Source organism: Lathyrus oleraceus, chromosome 7 (assembly GCF_024323335.1).
Source record: "Lathyrus oleraceus cultivar Zhongwan6 chromosome 7, CAAS_Psat_ZW6_1.0, whole genome shotgun sequence".
NCBI classification, from domain to species: domain Eukaryota; kingdom Viridiplantae; phylum Streptophyta; class Magnoliopsida; order Fabales; family Fabaceae; genus Lathyrus; species Lathyrus oleraceus.
Window position 1 is genome coordinate 378,354,966 of NC_066585.1, and position 22,928 is coordinate 378,377,893.

A 22,928-nucleotide genomic window follows, 5' to 3' on the forward strand; every position below is an offset into this window, starting at 1 on the left:
GTTCCCCTTGCTTCAGGAAGACTTTGGCATGGACCCCATGTTTAGAAGATTGGAAGAGAGGTTGAAAGCAGTGGAAGGACAGAATCTTCTGGGAGTAGATGTTGCTGACTTGGGGCTGGTCCCAGGTGTGAGAGTGCCACCGAAATTCAAGGTCCCGATATTTGACAAATACCATGGCAGCTCTTGCCCCAAAACTCACGTGCAAGCCTATTTCCGTAAAATGGTTGCATACTCTGATGACGAGAAGCTACTTATGTACTTCTTCCAGAACAGCCTAGTTGGGGAATCCTTGGAATGGTATATGAGGCTAGACAGAGCCCACATCCGTTGCTGGAGGGATTTGGCAGAGGCTTTCGTGAAGCAGTATCAGTATAATGCAGACATGGCTCCGGACAGAACTCAACTTCATAATCTGTCTCTTAAAAGCAATGAGTGCTTCAGGGAATACGCTCAACGCTGGAGGGATACAGCTTCCCGTGTTCAGCCTCCTATGTTGGAAAAGGAAATGGCCAACATGTTCATGAATACGCTGCCTGGACCTTATCTGGAGCGTCTGGTGGGGTGCAATGCTTCGAACTTTGCTGATGTGGTCTCTACTGGAGAAAGGGTGGAGAATTACCTAAAGACCTATAAGAGCCAGAGTGGAGGTGGATCCTCATCAGAGGTGAAGAAGCCGTTCATTCAGGGACAGAAGAGGAGAAAAGGGGATGCAAATGCCATATCTTCTTATCAGAACAGGGATAACCGGAGGAATAATTTTCAGAATTATCATCAGCAACCGTATGTTGCGGCTGTGACCATTCCAGCTGCAGCGCCACTACAACAACAACAATCACAACGTCAACCAGCTCAGTATCAACAGCAGCAACAACCGGGTAAAAGACCCGCTTATCAACAGAGGCAAAGGATGATGGACCGGCGTTTCGACACCCTTCCAATGTCGTACGCTCAGTTGCTTTCTAGTCTTCAACAACTACAACTTGTGCAACTGCGCACTCTGGCTCCTCCTATTGGTAGACTTCCGGTGGGTTACGACGCCAACGCTAGGTGTAGCTTCCACTCCGGGGCACCTGGCCATAACATTGAGAACTGCAAAGCTTTTAAGCACGTAGTTCAGGACCTCATAGATTCAAAAGCCATCAACCTTGCACCGACTCCTAATGTTGTCAACAATCCCATGCCCCAGCATGGTGGTGTGAACGTTAACATGATAGAGGGAAAAGCCAAGTCCATTAAGGATGTGTTGAAGTTGAAGACTCCATTATTGGATATCAAAGGATGCTTGCTGAAGGCCGATGTTTTCCCCGGTTGTGGGAAGGGTTGTTTGGATTGTGCCACTCAGGGTGGAGGTTGTTTGAAGCTACAGCAGGGTATCCAGGCCTTGCTCGACAAAGGTATCCTCCAGGTTGAAGATTTGTCTGTCCAAGAGTTTGTGGAAGGGGTTGAGGAAGAAGGGTTTGAAGATGCTACTGATGAATTCGCAGATGTTGTTCCTACTGATTCTGTAATCCATGATGATGTATTTATTTTTTCCAATGTGGATGATCCTGATGTAATTGAACTTGATTCCGATGTTTCGGACGTGTGTACTTCAACGCCTCAGATACTTCAGGGGCCGATCACTTTCTCCAGTGCTAGCATCATTCAGTATGGTCAAGTCTCTGCAGTCAACGAAGGAGATGGGGATAGTGATTGTGACATTGACAACTGGGTGCGTCCGAGGATCCCGGGTGAAGTCATCAACAATTGGTCTTCTGAAGAGATTATCCAAGTCACTCTTCTTGAAGAGTAATTTTCTTTGTTTATTCATGCATATCCAAGTCTTACGTTCCGCCCAGGGCGTAATGACTCATTGTAGGGTCCGTCTATGTGACACTTGCATTTTTATCATAAATAAAGGACATATTTTTGCATTCAAATATTTCGTTCCCTGTCTTTCTATTTTTGCAGTTTTTCAAAATAAAAAAAATGGCAATGTTTTGTTTAGTTTTCACTTCTTGTTCACACTCATAAGCACATACCATCACTCATGCAGATGCACATCACCGGATCCTATTGATAACGGTTCTGCTATGGCTCGCTTCGACTTTGAAAATCCAATCTTTCAAGCTGAAAAAGAGGGTGATGAAGACTGTGAACTCCCTGAAGAGCTTACCAGGTTATTAAAACAAGAGGAAAGGGTTATTCAACCGCATCAAGAGTCTGTTGAAGTGATTAATCTCGGCACCGAGGACGCCAAGAGAGAAATCAAGATAGGGGCTGCTTTAGAAGACAATGTGAAGAAAGGGCTGATTGAATTGCTGCAAGAATACGTTGACATCTTCGCCTGGTCTTATCAGGACATGCCTGGGCTGGACACAGACATCGTGGTACACCGCTTGCCTCTCAAAGAAGGTTGTCCTCCGGTCAAGTAGAAGCTCGGAAGAACAAGACCAGAGATGGCTGTCAAGATAAAGGAAGAAGTGCAAAAGCAGTTGGATGCAGGGTTTCTAGCAGTCACCAATTATCCGCCATGGGTTGCAAACATCGTCCCAGTACCTAAGAAGGATGGAAATGTACGGATGTGTGTCGACTACCGGGATCTGAAGAGAGCTAGCCCTAAAGATGATTTCCCATTACCTACCATCGACGTTTTGGTGGATAATACAGCTCAGTTCTCGGTATTCTCCTTCATGGATGGCTTTTCTGGCTATAACCAAATCAAGATGGCACCAGAAGACATGGAAAAGACAACTTTCCTAACCCCATGGGGCACCTTCTGCTACAAGGTGATGCCGTTTGGTCTGAAAAATGCTGGAGCAACATATCAACGAGCTATGGTAACTCTGTTCCATGATATGATTCATCATGAAATCGAGGTTTATGTGGATGATATGATTGCCAAATCTCAGACAGAAGAAGAACATTTGGTGAATTTACAGAAACTGTTTGAGCGTTTGAGGAAATTCAAACTGAGACTTAACCTGAACAAGTGCACTTTCGGGGTGAGATCGGGAAAATTGCTGGGTTTTATCGTTAGCGAAAAAGGGATTGAGGTGGATCCCGACAAAGTAAAAGCGATACAGGAAATGCCAGAGCCAAAAACAGAGAAGCAAGTCCGTAGTTTCTTAGGGAGGTTGAACTACATTGCAAGGTTCATCTCTCACCTAACAACCACGTGTGAGCCAATTTTCAAATTGCTGAAGAAAGATCAGGCTATCAGGTGGAATGAAGATTGTCAAAGGGCTTTCGAGAAGATAAAAGAGTATCTACAGAAACCTCTGATCCTTATACCTCCAGTTCCTGGGAGACGTCTGATAATGTACCTATCAGTGACTGAGAACTCGATGGGGTGTGTATTGGGACAGCATGACGAGTCTGGTCGAAAAGAGCATGCCATATACTACCTTAGCAAAAAGTTTACCGACTGTGAAGTCAAATATTCGCAGCTTGAGAAAACTTGCTGTGCTTTGGCCTGGGCTGCTCGCCGACTGAGGCAGTATATGTTGAACCATACTACCTTGTTGATTTCTAAGATGGATCCAGTGAAATACATATTCGAGAAGCCAACTCTCACCGGAAGGGTCGCTCGTTGGCAAATTATTTTAACAGAGTATGATATTCAGTACACGTCACAGAAGGCCATCAAAGGTAGTATTCTGTCAGACTACCTTGCCGAGCAGCCGATTGATGATGATGAGCCGATGAAGTTTGAATTCCCTGATGAAGACATCATGTTCCTCAAGATGAAAGACTGTGAAGAGCCAGTTGTTGAGGAGGGACCTGATCCAAACGAAAAGTGGACTTTGTTGTTTGATGGGGCTGTCAATGCTAGAGGAAGTGGAATTGGTGCTGTCATTACAACTCCGAAAGGTGCCCACATACCTTTCACCGCTCGTTTGACTTTTGAGTGCACAAATAATGAAGCTGAGTACGAGGCCTGTATCTTGGGTATTGAGCAAGCCATTGATTTGAGAATCAAGACTTTGGACATCTTCGGAGATTCAGCTTTGGTGATCAATCAAGTGAATGGTGATTGGAATACTCTCCAGCCCACTCTGATCCCCTACAGAGACTACACGAGAAGACTATTGACTTTCTTCACAACAGTAAAATTGTATCATATACCTCGTGATGAGAACCAGATGGCAGACGCACTTGCTACTCTATCCTCCATGATCAAGGTAATTTGCTGGAACCATGCTCTCAGGATCGATGTGATGCGCCTTGACAGGGCCGCATATGTGTTTGCTGCTGAACTGGTAGTCGATGACAAGCCCTGGTATCACGATATCAAGTGCTTTCTGAAGAATCAAGAGTACCCTGCAGGGGCATCCAACAATGACAGAAAGACTTTGAGAAGATTGGCAGGAAGTTTCTTCTTGAACAAAGACGATGTGCAATATAAGAGGAACTTCGACATGGTTTTGCTCAGATGTGTGGACAAACACGAGGCGAACATGTTAATGCAGGAAGTTCATGAAGGTTCCTTCGGTACTCATGCCGGCGGACATGCAATGGCTAAGAAATTGTTGAGAGCGGGTTATTATTGGATGACCATGGAATCAGATTGTTTCAAGTATGCTCGGAAGTGTCATAAATGCCAGATTTATGCTGATAAGGTGCATGTACCGCCGAATCCTCTGAATATGATGACTTCACCGTGGCCGTTTTCTATGTGGGGAATTGACATGATTGGAAAGATTGAGCCGACGGCTTCCAATGGGCATCGCTTCATCCTTGTTGACATCGACTATTTCACCAAGTGGGTCGAAGCAGCGTCGTTCGCGAATGTCACCAGACATGTGGTTGCCCGTTTCATCAAGAAAGAAATCATTTGTCGCTATGGGATTCCCGAAAGAATCATTACTGATAATGGTTCTAATCTCAACAACAAAATGATGAAGGAGTTGTGTCAGAACTTCAACATTCAGCATCACAATTCTTCCCCTTACCGCCCTAAGATGAACGGCGCTGTTGAGGCGGCAAATAAGAACATAAAGAAGATTGTGCAGAAGATGGTCGTCACGTACAGAGATTGGCATGCGATGCTACCTTTCGCCTGGCATGGGTACCGCACTTCAGTACGTACATCAACCGGGGCAACCCCTTACTCCCTAGTGTATGGTATGGAAGCAGTCCTACCTGTTGAAGTGGAGATTCCTTCTCTAAGAGTCTTGTTGGATGTCAAGTTAGACGAAGTCGAATGGATTCGGACAAGGTTCAATGAGTTGAGTCTTATCGAAGAGAAGCGAATGGCAGCCATTTGTCATGGGCAGTTGTATCAGAGTCGGATGAAGAGAGCCTTTGAACCGAAAGTGCGTCCTCGTTGTTTCCAAGTCGGAGATTTAGTGTTGAAAAGGATCCTTCCTCCTCAGACAGATCACAGGGGCAAGTGGACTCCTAACTATGATGGACCGTATATTGTCACCAAGGTTTTTGATGGTGGGGCCTTAATGCTTGCAACTATGGATGGTGAAAACTTCACTTCCCCTATGAACTCAGACGCAGTTAAAAAATACTTCGCATAAAATAGACCCGCTGGACAGTAAAAAGAATAGTCCAGGCAAAAATGGGCATCCCGACGAACCAAGAAAATGAAAAGGTTCGGGAAAAAATTAGGGATTAAAAATGAAAAGATCGTACACCCGGTAAGTTGAAAACCTGAAAAGGCAACTTAGGCAAAAATGGGTATCCCGGTGGATTGAAAACCCGAAAAGGGTGATCCAGGCAAAAGTTAGGGATTAAGCGAATGACTGCGTTCTGAGTTAGTTCTGAATCTCATCTCATGTCGATGACTGGAAATTTTCGAAAGGTAGGAAACAATCCAATCACCTTTTCAGAAGGCTGATCATCTGGAGGATCTTGAAGACGGGCAAGTCATAGCAGAATTGGAACCCAATAGAAATCCATTTCACATTGCCATTAGATTAATTTCTGTTTTTATATTTTGTGCGATTACCTCTTTCCAGGGATTGCTTCCTGATGTAAATGCCTATTCAGAGGCCATTCAATCAATAAAATCATGTTATTCAGTATATCTCTGTTTTCATTTTACTGTTTTGTTTGCAAAAATGACGTCCGAATTTTTGATAAACATTGCATCATGACACATAAGGGCTTTACAGGTACATGCTCAATAAACATTTAAAATTGCTGTAAATTTTAAGTGCTTCGGATCGTCTATTCAGAACTGGTACCCTCGGGGCATTTCCTTAAAATCCCCTGCAGATGATCGTGAATATCTTCCCCAGTGAAGTCGCCAACAGACGAATCTGGTGTCTTATCCCGGCAGAGCTGATCAGAGTGTTGGATTCTTCAATCCCCAGCAGGTTCTCACCACTGTACTTCCCCAAGCGTTTGTTTCAGGACATACACTCCCTAGTAGAGTTGACAGTGCCAGACTATATCTCCCCAGCAGAGTTGATAGTGCCAGACTGTATCTTCCCAGCAGAAATGGCTGCTCCTTAGAGTTCGAGGCCAGATCGATAATCCCAATGCCAGATCCTTGGTTTCTTTCCGTTGAAGCAGAACCTCGGTACCGTATCAGTGTTTGCTTCCCCTGCTGAGTCATCTCTCGCTGATCGTGGTTTCCAGAACCACTATCGCTTTCCCCAACAGCAGGTTTTCAGTGTCGTTCTCTCCCTAGTCAGAATCTCGGCATTTCATCATTGCTAGAACACCGTGTGGCGAGTCATTTCCCCACATATTTCTTTGCACTGTGCATCTCCAGCAGCCTTGCCAGGATCCAGAAGGATGGTGATCATTTCCCCAGTAGATCCCCTTGCCTCAGCTTGACATTCTACCCAGCATTTCGCATCCCTGCATGTAGAATCATATTGCATTGCATCCTTCCAAATCGCGTAGCATTTCCATTTTCATGGAGCATTACGCCATTGAAAAATTCAAACATACGCATTAGCATAAAACATTCTCGGTATCCCAAGTGATAAGCTAGAAGTTGTTTCCAGTACTCAGACTGAAGATTGTTCATGACCCACCTTGGTTATCCCCAGCAAGTGTCATCGGCCCATGCGTCGCCTTTATTATCATTCCATATTTCTGCCAATGCTGACAGACATGAAGTTTTCCGATGTTCAGATCGAAGAAGTTTCCGACGTTCAGGTCGATGCAACTTGTGGCATTCAGGCCAGTTTTCCGGTATCCAGACCGAAGTGGCATTCAGGCCAGTTTTTCGGTATCCAGACCGAAGTGGCATTCAGGCCAGTTTTCCGGTATCCAGACCGAAGTGGCATTCAGGCCAGTGTTCTGATGTTCAGATCGAAGAAGTTTCCGACGGTCAGGTCGATGCGACTTGTGGCATTCAAGCCAGTGTTCCGATATTCAGATCGAAGTGGCATTCAGGCCAGTTTTCCCGATATTCAGATCGAAGTGGCATTCAGGCCAAGTCTTTCCGATGTTCAGATCGAAGAAGTTTCCGACGTTCAGGTCGATGCGACTTGTGGCATTCAGGCCAATTTTTCGATGTTCAGATCGAAGTCCTTTCCAGTATTCAGACTGATGAGCGGCATTCAGGCCATGGTTATTTCTGTGTTACCATTTATTTTGGTATCCAGTTTAAAATTCTTTTTCGATATTCAGACTGACTCTCACCGTACCAGACGAATTCTTTTTTCAAGGCCACCTCTTTGCCGATTCTGATAGGCATGGTCACTTCACTTCACTTCAGTGCAAATTTTTGGGCTTTTATTGTATTCAATCCCTTGATACCTCGAAAGTACGAAAGCAGCTGCCATCGTCTTTCCGGGTCTCCAGTTGATTGAATAGGGGCAGCTGTAATACCCCAAAATTTACCCTTCATTTTTCCTGAAAAAAAAAAACAAAAAAAAAACAAAAAAAAAAAATGAAAAAAAATAAAAATAAATAAATAAATAAATAAATAAATAAAAGAAAAAATTTTGGATGGGGTCCTCTCTCATTTGAGCCCACAGGTCCACAAAAATCAGGTTATAAATTCTGAGTTTCAGTGAAACAAAAGTTCATTCTATTCCTATTACCCTGGCTGGAGGAAAAAGATAGTGAGAGAAGAGCTAACAGAGTTCAGAGCAACCTCCAAACCCTGAAGGGAACTCAACTGCACAGAATCACCTCTGCCTCACATAAACCCTAAAGATTGTTTTGTAAACCTCACGGGTGCAACTCAATTTCAATCAAGCTCTCCAATCAGGTTTGCCATATATCCCTCATCTTTATGCCTTTAATTTGAATGCTATAAATGTATGAGGTATTATGGGTGAATTTGATACCCTTTTGATGCATGTGTTTGACAAGAGGTTTAGGCCTCCTACCCTTGATTGCTTTTTGTGAGCTTTTTGTGAATTTTGATGGAATTATTCATGTGGTTACATTTTGATTTAGGGGCAACTCTTGGTTACCCTATTTTGTTTCTCTAACCTGTTTGTTGAGTTTTTTTTGTGAGGGCTCACATGACGTTTGCAGGGATAACTTGCGTGGTTTCCCACTTTATTTGTGGGATACCCCCTGGAGGTTCATTCCGATTACCTGTACTGACCCACTTTCTTTGATGATGTTAGCTTGGAAGGATCTCAGGGTTTATCGTTCCTTTAATTGCTGTTACTTCGGATCTTTATCCGTGTGGTACTTTTACATTTTTCCCGCATTTTACTGCTTTCCTAGCTGGAAGACCTCGATAGGAGGCAATGTTTTTGTGTTTACTTTATGCAGGTTCCTTTGTCCAGGGTTAAGAGCTATGAGGTCTTATCCTCATTACCCTTTTGCATGCGCGTTCCTACAATGCAAACAAACCCTTCATTTATTTTTCTTCCCCATAACACACGTTTACTCCTTGTACTACAGGCGAGTAAGTCTCCAAAGGTCGAGCATCCGGTAGATTGCGTAGTGACGTCGTTCGTCCAAAACTCAATCCACAACCCCGTAGTTAGCCGAACTACGGCTTGCTCCGATTCTCATTCCAGATGAGATACGTAGGCATAAGACGCGATGTCTTAGCGAGCACACATCCCCCAACCCATAGGTCAGCCGAGCTACGAAGACTCTGATTCTCATATTCAGATGAGATACGTATGCAGTGGATGCGACATCCGCGCGAGTCATTTCTCTTAACCTTTTTAGTAAATAAACACATTAGGTAAATCCACACCCTTTAGACGAAAACCACAAAAGTGGATCCCGTAGAGTACTATGGATGCGTAGGGGTGCTAATACCTTCCCTTCGCATAACCGACTCCCGAACCCAAGATTTGGTTGCGAGACCCCGTCTTGTCCTTTCCTTTTTCAGGTTTACTTCGAGCGTTTCCTTTCCCTCCTTTGGGATGAATAACGCACGGTGGTGACTCTTTTGTCTTTTTCTTTCCCCGGTTGTTTTTTTCGGGCACTGTATTTTTCAGGTTGCGACACCGTTATCACTTAATTGACTTATTGATAACAGATTATGCATTAATCCTTCTACATAGAGAACATCAGATATAGAGGGAAGAGTTCCATTACCAATAGTTCCGGAGCCTCTGATCCTTCCTTTCTGATTTCCTCTGAGACCTACGAAGCCAGCATCTTTAAGTTCCAGGCTTAGGAACATATGCTTTCTTCCCGTCATGCGTCGCGAGCATCCAGAGTCCAGGTACCATGATTGGTGTCTTAACTCTGCTGCATAAGATATATGCAACATAAACAATCTTATCCTTTGGTACCCAAAATATTTTGGGTCCTTTATGATTAGTTTTCTTAGAGTTTCTTAGAACTTTGGGTTTTCTAGCATTATCAAAACATTGTGCTTGTGTATGTGTGTAGTGATAAGAAAAAGGAGATTTAGGTTTGTCATATGTGGAAGATTTATCTTCACTGGGGACATACCCTATTCCTCTTTTATTATTCTGACTTACTCCATAAATCATGGATGCCATTTTGCTCCTTTCTATCCCATTTTTCAGAAACTTTTGAAAAGATTTTTCATATTCACATATCATTGTGTTGGAAGTTTGTGGGGCTTGAGATAGTGCTTCTTCAAGTTTAAAAAGTTGTTTATTTGTGGAGTCTCTTTCTTTTATCAAAGTTTGATTTTCATGTTTTAGTTCAGAAGCAGTTATCTCAAGCTTATCACATTCTTTGATAGTTCTTTCAAGAACTCCTTTTAAAGCCTTAATTATTTTTTTAAGTTTCTGATATGAGTTTAGAATTTCAGAAAGGCATGATTCAAGGTCAGAGCGAGAAAGATCAGAAAATACCTCTTCAGAGTCAGATTCTCCATCTGATGTACTTCTGGAGGTGGTTTCCATGAGTGCAACATTTGCGTGTTCTTTAGAGTCTGATTCTGATGAATCATATCCATTATCGTCCCAGGTGGCCATCAATCCCTTTTTGGTTCTGAATGAACTTTTCTTGAAATTTTCTCTTCTTGAGATTTCTTTCTTCAGCTTGGGACATTCGTTTCTGTAATGACCTATTTCCTTACATTCATAGCATGCTATTTCTTTGTTTGACTTACCTCTAGAAGTTGATTCTGAGCGATCTCCCTTGGGTCTTGGTCTTCTGAAGTTATTATTCCTTTTTCTCCAGAGTTGTTTAACACTTATGGTCAAAAGGGATAACTCTTCTTCATCGTCAGAGTCTTCCTTTTCAGAGTCTTCATTGTCTTCTTCTTCAGCTTGGAAGGCTTTGTTTCTTTCTGGTTTGTGTCTTTCAGATCTGGACTTCAGTGCTACAGACTTGATCTTCTTTTGAGGCTCATCTTCCTCGAGTTCTATCTCGTGGCTTCTGAGTGAAATGAAGAGTTCCTCAAGGCTGATATTGTTCAGATCTTTGGATAACTTTAAAGCTGTGACCATGGGTCTCCATTTCTTTGGTAAGCTTCTGACTATCTTTTTGACATGATCTGCAGTTGTGTAGCCCTTGTCCAGAACTTTGAGTCCTGCAATTAAAGTTTGAAATATAGAAAACATTACCTCTACAGCTTCATCGTCCTACATTTTGAAGGCTTCATATTTCTGAATTAGAGCTAGAGCCTTTGTTTCTTTGACTTGAGAATTTCCTTTGTGAGTCATCCTCAGGGAGTCAAGTATTTCTTTAGCAGTTTCCATGTTGGTGATCTTTTCATATTCATTGTAAGAAATGACATTTAGTAGTATCGTTCTGGCTTTGTGATGGTTTTTGAATTCGCATTTCTGATCATCTGTCATTTTGCTTCTGGGGATTGCAACGCCAACGTCAATCACAGGTGGTGTGTAGCCAATTGTGACTATATCCCATAGATCAACTCCGTAGCCCAAAAAAGAAACTTTCAATTATGTCTTTCTAATAATCAAATTTTTCTCCATCAAAGATTGGAGGTTTAGCATTGTAACTATCTCTTTCATTGGTCTTGGCCATAGTTTTTCTCACGCTGGCTCTCTCTACATTGTTAAGTGTTTGATTAGAAAATCAATAACAGAGTCGTAGCTCTGATACCAATTAAAGGTAGAGAAAAACAAGAAAGGGGATTTGAATTATTTTGGAAAATAAAAACTTTTTGAAAATTTGGACACACACAAAATAAAAACAAATTAACACAGAATTTTATACTGGTTCGCTTGAAATTCAAAGCTACTCCAGTCCACCCGGCCAAGGTGATTTCGCCTTCAAAAAGGACTTAATCCACTAATCTTGAAAGATTACACAAACAACTGTCTACGAGAATAATCCATTAGCCCTCTCAAGTATTCAGACTGCATAGAGTCACCTGAGGAAGTATCCAAAAAAAATGATTGTAATGCAGTGTGCTTCTAATAAAAAGCAAATATTACAGAGTTATAAGAACAACAGTTTTTCACGTAAGAGCAGCAACTCGTGAAAACGTAAGGGAGGATGAATAAGAGTGGTTGTATTCTTGTGTGTCTCAGGTGTATGTTCTTGTGAAGTATCCAGTCCTTTATATAGGCGTTGAGAAGAACCGTTGGAGTGATGACAGGATCTTAGTCATTGAAGACTGTTTATTGTCATTACTTTCCTTGTTTCTTTCTAAAACAGTTTTGTATGCGTCATAATTTCCTTCTAGAAATAATTTCTTTCCAAAACCAGATTTCTTCATGGTTAGGCGTTCTGAACCGGTGAATTTATATCAGAGTCTTGTTAGTCAGAGTTCAACTTCAGAGGTTGCTTTTATCTGACCACATCGGAGTTTCTCTATGCTCTTGACTTCTTCAGATTCAGAGCCTGGATTTAGTCTTCTTTGCCAGAGTTGCTGACTTCTTCCTAACTTGCTGGTACCTTTGTTGATCGGACTCAGAACCTTCTGGGTGCATTTTCTCTGAGCAGCATCTGATAGTTGAGTTATGTATCTTGTGTATTTATCTATCTGATTGTTTGATCAGAGTCCTGCACACTTAAGAAAAATTACCTTAGAGTACCATTTTTGTTTCATCCTTTGTTATCATCAAAATCATAGAGATACATTGTAGAACCAACTTTTTTCTTACATCCTCCTGTTGAAGGAAGACCTTTGATCATGTATCTGATTGTGCTTGATGAGAGTATGGGTTGTGTTCTTGGTCAGCAAGATGAATCTGGAAAGAAAGAGTGTGTAATCTACTACCTCAGTAAGAAATTCACCAACTGTGAGACTCAGTATTCTATGCTTGAAAAAACATGTTGCGCATTGGCTTGGGCTGCTAAGCAATTGCACCAATATATGTTGAATCATACTACTTGGTTGATATCCAAAATGGATCAAATCAAGTACATTTTTGAGAGGCCTGCTTTAACTGGGAGAATTGCACATTGGCAAATGTTATTATTTGAGTATGATATTGAATATCGATCTCAGAAAGCTATCAAGGGTAGTATCTTGGCTGACCATTTGGCTCACCAACGAATTGAATATTACTAATCAGTGCAGTATGATTTTCCTGACGAAGAGATTTTATACTTGAAGATGAAAGATTGTGATGAACCATTGCTTGAAGAAGGGCCAGAGCCTGGTTCCCATTGGGGCATGGTATTTGATGAAGCTGTTAATTCTTATGGTAATGACACTGGGGAAGTGATTATTACTCCTCAAGGCATTCATTTTCCGTTTACAGCTAGATTAACTTTCAAGTGTACAAACAACATGGATGAGTATGAAGCTTGCATTATGGAGCTTGAAGAGGCCATTGATCTCAGAATAAAGTTTCTTGACGTCTATGGAGATTCCACTTTGGTTGTGAATCAAATCAAAGGTGAATGGGAGACGAATCAACCCAGTTTGATACTGTATAGAGATTATGCAAGGAGGATTTCAAATTTCTTTACAAAGGTTGAGTTTCATCATATCCCCCAAGATGAAAACCGGATGGCAGATGCTCTTGCAACGTTGGCTTCAATGATCGTGGCAAAATTTTGAAATGAAGTTCCCAATTTGATTGTAATGCGTCTTGATAGGCCAACTCATGTGTTTGGTGATGAAGAAATAAAAGATGAAAATCCATGGTATTTTGATCTCAAGTGTTTCCTCCAAAGTCAGATTTACCCTCATAGGGCATCTTTGAAAGATAAGAAGACTTTGAGAAGATTAACTGGCAACTTCTACCTGAATGGTGATGTGCTTTACAAGAGAAACTTCGATATGGTTTTGCTCAGATGCATGGATAGACATGAGGCATACCTATTGATGACTGAAGTCCATCAAGGTTCCTTTGGTACTCATTCCAATGGATAATATATGTCAAAGAAGATGTTGAGAGTAGGTTACTATTGGTTGACAATGGAATCTGACTGTTGAAAGTTTGTGAAGAAATGCCACAAGTGTCAAATCTATGCAGATAAGATTCATGTTCCTCCGACACTGTTGAATGTTATTTCCTCTCCATGGCCCTTCTCCATGTGGGGAATTGATATGATTGGTGTCATTGAGCCCAAAGCTTCGAATGGACATCGTTTCATTATGGTGGCTATTGACTACTTCATAAAGTGGGTTGAAGCGACATCGTACACAAATGTAACCAAGAAAGTTGTTGTAAGGTTTATCAAGAATCATATTATATGTAGTTATGGCGTGCCAAGTAAGATCATTACTAATAATGGATCGAACTTGAACAATAATATGGTGGAAGCTCTTTGCAAAGACTTCAAGATTGCACACCATAATTCTTCTCCCTACAGACCCAAGATGAATGGGGTTGTTGAAGCTGAAAATAAGAACATCAACAAGATCATCCAGAAGATGGTTGTGACATATAAAGGTTGGCATGAAATGCTCCCATTTGCTTTGCATGGGTACCGTACATCCATCCTCACTTTAACAGGGGAAACCCCTTTCTCTCTTGTTTATGGCATGGAAGTTGTGCTCCCAGTAGAGGTTGAGATCCCGTCACTGCGTGTGCTAATGGAAGCCATGTTGACAAAAGTTGAATGGTGTCAGACCAGATATGATCAGTTGAATTTGATGGAAGAGAAAAGATTGACTGCCATGTGTCATGGTCAGTTATATCAACAGAGAATGAAGAAAGATTTTGATAAGAAGGTCAGGCCTCATGTGTTTAGATAGGGTGACCTCGTGCTCAAGAAGATTCTATCCTTCAAACCTGATGCTAGGGGCAAATGGACTCCTAATTATAAAGGCCCATATGTTGTTAAGAGAGCCTTTTTAGGCGGTGCTTTGATTCTTACAACTATGGATGGTGAAGAGTTTACTCGCCCTGTGAACGTCGATGTAGTCAAGAAATACTTCTCCTAAAAAAAAGAAAAGAACAACTCGCTAATTTGAAAACCCGAAAGGTCGGCTTAAGCAAAAATGAGCGTCTCGATGGATTGAAAACCCGAAAGAGCGATCCAGGAAAAAGTTAGAGACATAAAACAAAAAATTTATCCCGGTAGATTGAGTACCCCATCTTGGGGAAATCTAGGCAAAATTAGGAATTATGGCAAGTAACTGCATTCGGTTGATCCTAATCCTGGGAGGCAGTTTTGAGCAAGTTATTTGGTTCTGGTTCATCATTCTCAATCGAGGACAAGCATAATGGATATTGAAGTAGGGAGAGTAGTGATCATTGTATTCAATGTACCCCTTTTCCATGTAAATTACCATTTTCAACTTTGTAAAGATCTACAGAGTCTCGTCATTTACGGACTACCATTCTATTAAATAAAGTCGAGCTTTTATCCAATTATTTCTATTCTTATTTACTTCTGCTAAATAATAATTGAATTTTTATGTTGATAATTTTGAAATAAATTAATGAATAATAATTGTTTTTCTTAAAATAAAATAAAAATCACTTTAAGAATAATCGATTTCAGTAAGGAATGTCAACAGCGATCCGAGAACAGGTAAGTCTTGAAGTGTGAAGCATTGTTGGTCTTCCATAAATAAATTGGTTTGATAAAACCTCTTTCTCCAACAATTCATCATTTATCCCCAGCTTGGTTGATGAGTTTTTCTTCCTGAATATTTCGTCATCCCCAGTAGTTGAGTTGACGATCGATTCCCTTTGTAGATCCATGTTCCCCAACAGAGGTGCTCATGTTTGCATCCCCCGATTTGTGATCTATGATTGGGCCCTGGAGATCTGGAAACCTTATTTGATTTCCACTAGCATAATTGTGTGGCATAAATTCGATAGTTTTCTCCTTTGTGTGAATCAGATTCGATTATCTTTTCCTTGGATTTGGTTTATTTCGTAATTTACAAAAAGAATTTGGTGATTATTGAGGAATGCAACGATCTTGGTCATAGCATCCCTGGCAATTGCCTAACTCCTTGTGCAGAGTTTTATCTCTTGTATTCCCCGACGAAGTTCATCTTCTGATATACATATCCCTTGTTCATCTTCTGAGCAGTTTGTTTCAGTCCCCTGCAAGGTTGTCTCCCATTCAATATGGTGTTGACCTAAAATTCCGCACAGTGTTGACAATTTTGACCCTCGGCATGATTGGTTGATCTTCCCTTAGCAATTTTCTCTTCTCCCCATAGAGTCTGCCATAGCAAATTGGAAGCATGTTCTCCATGCCTTTCCCCAACCAGAGTTGATTTATTCAGAGCTAGATGATTTATTTTCATCCTTATCATTTTCTCTAGCTGGTGTTTCCATCCTGTTAAGATTAGCCGAGTATTGTAGTGATAATTCAAATCTTCGTTATTTGTATCCTTTATGTTGTTTTTATCAGCATAATCATAATCACATACATGCATATTCGGGCATATAATATAATATCAGATATTTCATTGTGCATTTTATCGCATTAATTTTTCTTCTGATCTCCTGCCTTGGTGATTTTATCTCCACATGCAGATTTGGTGTGTCCTCCTTCAAATGTAGAGTGTCAGCCCCTTAAGCAGAAAGAGTTTAACCTTTCTCATTCCCCACTGAGTTATTTCCTTATGGATGATTAGTATTTCAGTTTCCTCCCCAGCTAATTATCTGGATGAAACCACTCCCCTTGAGTTATATCCTCATTGGGTTGAGTCTTTGATTGATCGTTTCTTTCTAGTTATTACCTAGATAGATATTTTGGTCCCCTGAGAGTTTATTACCCAATGAACGCTAATATCCTTCTCGATTGTTGAGTACATTACTTTTTCCCAATACCCGATAAAAAGTAATATACTTCCTCTGTTTTCCCTAGTGGATTCGTTCCCATGTTTCCCCAGGTCGTTTATCCTTGATATGTTCATTCTAACCGATGACGGATATTATTCCTTCTTTGGTTTTCTACCAAGTAAAAAGGTAGTTGTAATCCCTCTTTCATTCCCCAATGAGTCTATCCTTGATATATTCACTTTAACCAGTGACGTATTTTCTCCCCCCTCTTCGGTATTCTACCCAGTAACCGATAGTTATAATTCCTATTTTATCTTTTCCCTTTGAGTCTATCCTTGATATGTTCACTTTGACCGGTAACAAATATTCTCTCTTCGGTATTCTACCCAGTAACCGATAGTTGTAATTCCTACTTTCCCCTACTGAGTTTATCCTTGATATGTTCATCTTAACCGATGACGAATATTCTCTATTTGGTACTCTATCCAGTGACTGATATATATAATTCGTATTTCTCCCCGGTAGTTTATCCTTGATATGTTTACCCTTACCGGTACTGGATATTCTTCCTCTTTCCCCTGATGGTCTATCCTTGATATGTTCATCCTAACCGATGACAAATATTCTCCCTTTGAGTTTTTCCTTGAGATGTTCACTTTACCCAGTGATGGATACTCTCTCTTTGGCCTTCTTCCCAATAATCGGTAGTTGTAAATCCTATTTGATCTTTTTACCCAGTACGTTATTCTTACCCGATAACAGGTAATGAATACACCTCTTTCTCCTTAGCGAGTCATCCTTGATATGTTTAACCTAACCGGTAACAAATGTCCCTATGTCAGAGTATATTATTTTTCTACCCAATTGTAGCGGGGTATTCGTTACCATTAGAGATATTGACTAAATCCAAGGTAAATCATACAAGTCGAGTCGCCACCGCACTTCTATTTATCCAAAGGAATGGTTAGAAAGCGAACAAAAACCTAAAAGTTTTATCGAATCAAAAACTAGTAAAAATGTTAGAGATCTGGGTAAGGGGGTTGGTTATGCAATGGGAAGGTTTTAGGCACCCAAAACATCCTAGGTACTCCTAGGGAGCCCTTTTCACATTGGTTGTAAGGTTGGTATTCTGTGAAAATTTGTTTGTGCAAACATGATAGAAGAGATGAGAAGAGAATATACAAGTTATTTACATTTTGTGTTTGGATGGATAAACCCATTGCCTACGTACCATCTTTAAAAAGATTAGGATCAAAACCTCGTAGTTCGGGGTAAAAATCTCAAAATGAGTTGGTGATTGGTCTAAAAGCCTTAAGGTATTTTGTTATCCAAGGGAGAAAACTCGACCTAAAACCACAAATCCACCATGTGAGGATAGCTTCAACATGCTAGTGAGGGGTTAACCCTATAATAAGCATGGAAGACTCATTGTCCATCACTAAGGATATAGGTGAGTATTACATCTACCTCAAGGATAACTCAAACTTAATAGCTAAAGGTTATGAAAAATTTGATTAAGAGGGTGCCCATTGAAACCACAAAAAAGAGCATTTGAACGAGTGGTATTTACCAATGAAAAATATGTACAAAATATGGTCAAAGTTGACTTAGAAGTTCAATTCAAAATAAGTGTTATGAAAAGACAGTTTGAAAATCAAAAGCATAAGGCTTAAGTTTCTAATGTTGAAAAGAAGTGTTAAATGTTTGCACAAAAGTTTTGGCTAGGGTTAGAGTGGAGAGAAGAAGAAGAAAGGCTAAAGTCCTAAGCATACAAGAGGTAAGGGACAAGAAGCAAAACCACAATGGAGTTCCTCTCTTGAGATCATATTGATGATCTAAGTAGCTCCCATCCTTTGGAATAAGCAATCACATAAGCATAAACTCAAGCAATCAACAATCAAGTGAACCCTTGGAAAGCTCCTCAATGCATTTTGGATCTCTCTCTCCTTTGGAAGCTCATGGTAATGGATTCTCAATTTGGATCAAGTTGGAATCCCTAGCACAAGAACACACACATTAAAAGATTCTAGCAAAAACAAACAAGGAATGGACAAGAAGAGTTTAGAAGTTGGTCCTTTCAAGGTCATCTTTCAACATTAAGCATTCTAAAGGCCCAATGCCTAGTTGCTCTTTGACTCCAAATTTGCATAGGGAAAGTCCTAAAGTCTAAGTCCATTTTTCCATTTCTTTGCATTTGGTCCACAACAATCAAAACAAAACACAAGCACAATAGTATATACACAATTATGTGCTCAAGTGAGCAAAAGGCAAATTGCATTAACATAAACATGTGCCCAAGTGAGCAAAGGAAAAAGCAAATGAATAATATGTACAAGAATAGGAAATTGCATAAATGTAAAGTGCAAAAAGTAAATGTTAGTGGTTAATGATTAATGTTAGTAGTTAGTGTGCTATAAGGCAAATTTAGCGCTATGTTAAGCAATCGTAATTGGACTTATGTAGAAGTCACAACTATCTGAGGCCGGTCAATAATAATGTAGGCAACAACACAAGTTAGAAGTCTTGATTAGTGAACCAAGTTCCAACAACTTGCCATGCCAAAAGAAAAAAGATAATTGATCTTGTATTGGTTTAAGTCCTTTGCATGGTTTAGGAAACAACCTATCCTTAATGCAAAGCCATTCACTTGATCAATTGATCAAGATGAATTAGATTTGAATCAAGGAAGATTAAGTTTCCCTAATCAATGCCAACTTATCAACCTTTAACTCATTAATCAAAAAGAAAGAAGAAGAAGAAGGAGATGAATAATGGATAATGAAAATGGAAAGAAGTAAGTGCATTAAATGAAATGGAATGTACCAATCAACAAGTGTTGACCAATGACATTGAGGATCATGGTCAAACTATCAAAAACAGAAGTAAGATGAAGATTGGAAATCAAGAAAATGAACAAAATATTTTTGGCTTTTTTAATATTCAAAATAAACTTGAATTAAAATATTAAAGAAAGGTCAAACTTCAAAATCACTTCAAATCAACTTTGAAAAGTCCAAGTGATTTATCCCAATTTCAACAAGGTCAAACAAAGTCTGACAAAAAAATTTGAGCATTTTTAAAAGTCAGAAACTATTTTTAATCAATTAAAAATGAATAAAAATAACCTAATTGAACTAAAATCTCAAATAAATCTCAAATCAATTAATAAATTGATGAGAATATTTTTCATAGATCCATCATCATTCATATAGGTTAGGAAAATATTTTTGTATTTTTTGAATATTAAAAACTATTTAAAATGAATTAAAAATAACCAGAAAAGAGAAAATTCATAAAAAATATCTAATGACAAAATAAAAAATATTAAAAATCAATTTTAAAAACTAGAATTTAAATGGAGAAGAATGCAATTGGTCCCATATTTTTTGGAATTAAAATGAAGAAGTTATGAATTTTTGAAAATAAATGGAATAAAAGAAATTAAAACAGAAATTAGAAAATCAGAAAAAACCACAGGCGTCTGATCAAGCCTCATTAATTGACGTGGCTGATCAGACGGATGTGAGATGCGCGCTCATGGTGAGTCCAAGTCAAACGCGTCACACCTGGCATTAAAGCAAGTAATCCAAACGCATGGCTGAGATTAAAACGTGGGAGATGCATCCAATGGTCCAGATTCAATCTGGCATGGTGGACGGTGGCCAGCGCCACCGTCTTCTCCGGCGAGCACTCAAGCTCCGGCCAAAGTTGCAGGTCCTCAAAACTCAACCAAATCTCACGATCCAGGTACCAAATTAAAGTTGGGGTGATGTACATCACCCATGTGCCATCTATTTCTACTCTAGATCTCTATAGTGAGAGAAATCAGAGGTTGAAACTTGATGGTGTTCATCATGAACTTGCTCGATTTTGAAAATTGAGCATAAAACAATGATGCCTCTATAGAGAGGACTTTAGACAACACAATAGCCAGGCAAATAGATCAAAGATTAAGGAGTTTCGAAGAGAAAACCAGTTGATGAAAACCTTTAAACTGTGGAGCTTTGAGTCACTTTCCTTGCTTCCTCTTGCTAAATAGAACTTCTATGGACTGGATGATGAAGGTTTAGGAACTTTAGATCTGAAGATTCAACCAAATTCAGTTGAATTTCAGATCTGAAATTTTGAAGAAATGTGAACTAGTTCCTTTAGGTATGGTTGGGGATTTAATTGTGCAACATATCAGGCGCCTTCAGTTGAGATTTGAAGGAGGTATGCACCTCTATTTATAGCTGGAATTGGCCGAGCAAGTGAGTTTCCTCGTGTGCATGGCAAGTGGATTTTCCTTGCATGGGCTTGCATGATCATGTAGAAGGCCCAAACTCAATTGCATTTGCATGCTGATGACCAAACAACTTGAAATGGACGTGTAGTCGGCAATGCATAAGCTTGTGCATGGAATTCTAACATGTTATGCATAATTGAGCTTAAAACTTCACCTCTTCGAAAATGCCACTTGAAAAATTGAGACATAGGCATGTGGGTAATGGTTGGAAAGGTCTTGACATAAGGAACAAATGTTATGTTGGACCAAAACTCATTTGGAGTGTGGAAATTTATGAAAACAGGCCATGAAGTTCATAGTGCAAAACATGCCTTTGAGAATTTTGCCAAATTGGTCCAACTTCAAGCCCTTCTATTTTGATGATACATGACTCAAATGGAAAAACTTCCAGCATCAAAGTTGTAGTCCTTTTCATGACAATCAAAATGGACTTCAATTTCGCATCATTTGGATTTTTGATGAAGAAGTTATGGGCACTTGAAGTTGGACTTTTTTGCCTTTCAATGCATCTGGTCCAAAGTGACCTATAATGTTTTGCATTATCACATGTATTTCTTTTGAGATTTTGAAATTTTGTTCAAAATAACATTTGAAGTAGACATCTTAATCTTTCCAATGCATTTGATCCCACCTCAAAATCATAAAAAAATGAATGAGTTATGTTCTTGGGAAGTTGACCCAAAATTAGGGTTTTAGTCAAAATGACCTATAATGTCTTGGAATGGGAGATGACCTTCCAAGATTCAAATCAATTTTTGATGAACATTAAAGTTGTTCATATTGTTCTCAAGAACAGGTTTTCTTTTGGGATCATCTCCATTTGACCAACCCATAAAAGTTAGGTCTCAGTACATTTCAAAATAGTCAGATGAATTGACTGATCAACTTTCCAAGTCCATAACTCACACCTTGATGAATTGATGATTGAGGGCATTCAAATAATTTCAAATATGCATGAAATGATGAATTAAAGAACTTACCTTGATTGTATTTGATCATGGGATGAGATTGCTTCATGGGCAAGGCACACTTGATACACCGATGAATTAGGGTTTCCTTGGGAGACAAACCTCAAACCCTTTGACTTGCTTTGATCAAAATGATGAATTGAGATACTTGGGAGGCATATTTGATGGATGAGAGCTTTGGGAACCATTACCGTGCTTGTTTTCATCTTCTCTTGACCATATCTTTGCACAAAGGACCTCCTTGAAGCTCTTGACCTTGTGATTGCTCAAGTTACAAACAAAAGATGTTAGTGACATATTTTTGTGCTTTTGGTTAGTAAATAAAGATGAGAAGAGCAATAATATACAATTCAAGCATACTTGGTGATCTCAAACCACTCACAAGAGGTCCCATCCAAAGGCAAGGGGAACCAAGATGCTTATGATCCTTAAGGCTTTGCAAATGCAATGTTATGAGGCCATGAGGGATCTTAGGGACAAAATTGGGGTCTTACACCAATAACCGGTAATAGATAATATATCTCTGGTACTCCTGTGTTGAAGTTCATTTTTCCCCAGTTGAGTTTGAGTGTGTATCCCCTTAGTGGAATTGCCTTTTCCTGTTTGGTCAGAGTATTTCAGCTTTGTTCTGATCTACCCGTTTCCCCTGCAGATTTTCCTAACCCGGGTTCTTCCATTGATTTATTTTCATGGAAATTCCCCTCGTGTCTCCAGCAGTTTTAAAGTCGCAGCCTGGCCTACCCATAGATTTTTATTCCCCTAGAGTCTTTGTCTCCCCAATGAGTTTTCCTTACGGAATTCATTATGCTCATGTGGACTTCCAGTCTCTCTGAATTCTTTTCCTTTGTGGCTATTTATTCTCCACAAAGATTATTTTTACATATATACCATATGCATCATGAGGTCTCTTATGGTCCAAATTTTTTTCTATATGTTGTTATTTAAGTCCATTCTACTGAGTTGATATGAAGATTTTAACCTTCACATCCTCAGTTAGAATGTACTTAAATAGGGGCAGCTGTACGACCCCAATTTTGACCCTAAGATCCCTCATGCTATCTCATCATATGCCATGGCTTTGGAATCATACCTGGGCATCCTCCTTATCCCTCATTCATTGGGTTTGCATTGGGAAAGATCACCAAGCACATTTTATTGTATCATAGTTTTCTTTTCATTACTTACTAACCAAAATACCAAAAATAT